This window comes from Saccoglossus kowalevskii, chromosome 18 (assembly GCF_978046115.1).
Source record: "Saccoglossus kowalevskii chromosome 18, keSacKowa6.1, whole genome shotgun sequence".
Lineage (NCBI taxonomy): Eukaryota > Metazoa > Hemichordata > Enteropneusta > Harrimaniidae > Saccoglossus > Saccoglossus kowalevskii.
Window position 1 is genome coordinate 17,372,834 of NC_140658.1, and position 2,825 is coordinate 17,375,658.

Below are 2,825 nucleotides of genomic sequence, written 5' to 3' on the forward strand. Positions count from 1 at the left end.
AGCATCCCTGAAAGACGCAACCTGCATTGTCTACGCATGCGTCATCACAGTGATAACTTAACTTAAAGTAACAGATTTGTTAGGAAAATCCTATTCAAAAGAGAAACAAAATTAACAATTCCCACCTTTCAGCAAAAAAGGGTTATCCAGGAAGTAACACAGTAACTACTGTAAAGACACTAATATGTAGGTAAAAGATAAAACACAAATCAGAATCTTCAATTTCATACAACATTTATAACAAAAACATGTTATAAAGAAATGTTTTAGCTAACATTAAATTTCAGATTCTGTGCAGTATTATATTATACCATAGACCCTCCAGTAGAGGGATACGAAACAGCCGGTAAACATCAAAAAAAATGACAAGACAGGATGTACGAGCTACTTTTGCATAAATTAGTTTTGTCCCGCTATGCTCCAACGTGGATAACTTCCTGTGACGTCACAGCGCAAACATAAACACATTCAGTTTTGTCTACCCGGCGCTTGCTTGCAGTGAACGTTTTTAGCTTTCGTGTCGAATTCCGCAATTTTCCCGACGATTACAAGTGTTGAAGTTTCTTTGAAGAAGTCTTCGTTATACAGGGTACGTAATACCACGTTTTATTTGTTGTCAGCCCGTGTAAGCATTTACATTTATGCAATATTCGAGTCTTTGTTCCTTGTCAGGTCAATCATTGCATAACCGTCTTGACCGATTTGAAGTTTGTATCCAGTTGTACAAAATTCAAACACTCTCAGACCAATTTTTACCGGTGTATTTCCTGTTTTGGTGATAAATGCCTAGTCTGATGTTGTTACTTTTTGAATACGCGTATTTTTTTCATAAATTTTAGTCCCACAATTTTAGTATGACGTGACTGAGTGCGGCCATTACGTGGTCTATGCCTTGCGAAGTTCGTGTCCAGTTATACGAAAATAAATATCCACGAGTCAAGTTTTTGCCGATTTATTTCATGTTTCGGTGATTGTTGCGTGGTCTGATGTTTTTACTTTTTGAAATCATACAGTTTTTCACTAATTATCGTCCCAAAATTTTAGTACATGTACATCGTGTTTGAGTGCGGCCATTTTGAATGTTTATGTTGTCTGATTAGTGATATGAATTGTGATTTTTTTGTGTCCAGAAATTCAAAATAACCTGCAGTCACAGTTTTATCAATTTACTCCATGTTTCGATGATTATTGCGTGATATGATGTTGTTACTTTTTGAAATCATAATGTTTTTCGCTAATTATCCGATGTTACCTTTCAAACTCAAAATTGTTCACTATTTATCGTCCCACAATGATATTACATTGTGACTAGGTGCCGAGTGCGGCCATTTTGGATGTTATGTCGTAATCTGTTTCCACGTTAGTGTCATGAATTTGAATAAACCCCGCTGTCGTTTTTGTTGTCGCCAATATGTTTTTATGATTGTTGAATGATGTTTTTACTGTTGCCATTATGAAATATTTACGTGTTCTTAATGTTTTGCTTTGTCTTGTTCTGGTCATTTATATTGTAAGCAGGGGGGGGGGTCTTCAAATCTGTTTTCCTTACTCCAATGCAATGAAGCCAAATATGTTTGGAATAAATTGAAAGTATATTGATTATTTCCCTCAAAGCTCAATGAATTTAATTTAATAATATCCACAGGCTTCCAAATCTAATTTACTGCTGTGTTATTTTTGTTGTTTTAATGTATTATTACTAATGGCATATTTTTTTCTTTATAGACTTGAAGTATGCCTTTTAAGTGTAGAAAAGGTATCAGCTATCGTAAAAAAAACTATGAAAGAAAAAAGACCCTCAAGTCACGCCAGAATAAACAGAGTTCAGATACTACTTGTATAGGGACTGTACCAGCTACTGAAGTTTCAGTACCCAGTGTTCTGGAAGAATTTGCTGACTTAGTAAGCAGTCTGCATCCAGTCCCTGATGTACTGAACACGTCACAATCTTCTGATATTTTGAAGGAGTTTTCTGACATTGCTGTGCATCATTCAGCTACTCAACACCATATTCCTAAAGTAACACCAGTCACATATCCAACTAAATGTGTCACAACAGATCACAGTGCATGCAATTCCAGCCAAGATCTCAGCATTGACAATATTCCAGAACCTGAAGAAGATTCCATTGTTGAGAGTGCTCCAGTACCTGAACCAGCTATCATAACTCACCATAGTGTACACATTCATGACCATCCTTCCTACAACAACCCATCAAAAATTCCAGCAATCGGCTGCACGGTGTATTCACTACCTTATAACTCTATCAGAAAAGGCTTAGGTAAATGCTTCCTTCCACCTGGCTGGGTTTACCAAGGTGACAGTGAATCCATCCAAGTTTCATATTTGATGAAAAATAAAGAAAAACAGCCTGAAGTCACACGAAATTTAACAGTGTTTTATGATTTATGCTGGTCTGTGGTAATCCATGGTGAACATTGTGAGAAAAGATTGCTATTTTCCAACACTCCACCTAACATTTCAAGTTTGTCAACTGTTGTGGGTCTCATCAATGCTGTACATTCAGCCAGGATTTGCGATGGGAATCCTGATCACAAATTTCATGAAAGTGCTGCAGCTAGAAATGGTGTATTTAGAAGTAATGGAAAACATGGTTCAGTTGTAGTTAAAAAAAACGCGCATCATTTTGGAAAACTGCGCTGTACCCTTGTCTAATATGATAATGGCATGATCTAAGCTGCGCTTGTGTCGATGGAATGTGACCGTTAGGCCTAGATTTTAAAAGTTGCAATTCATTTTGATATCTAACTGAACCGCTGTATAGGTAATCTTGATAAAGCAATTGTTTGACGATTGGCCTGATT

The 2,825-nt window shown here is 36.5% G+C and overlaps 1 long non-coding RNA gene across 1 annotated transcript; it reads left to right on the plus strand.

The window, feature by feature from the left end:
• Nucleotides 1-439: 439 nt before the first annotated feature.
• Nucleotides 440-1,755, plus strand: LOC144362642 (uncharacterized). The gene is made up of 2 exons (XR_014926932.1): nt 440-589; nt 1,726-1,755. It is a non-coding gene; the product is annotated as an uncharacterized LOC144362642 (long non-coding RNA).
• Nucleotides 1,756-2,825: the final 1,070 nt, after the last annotated feature.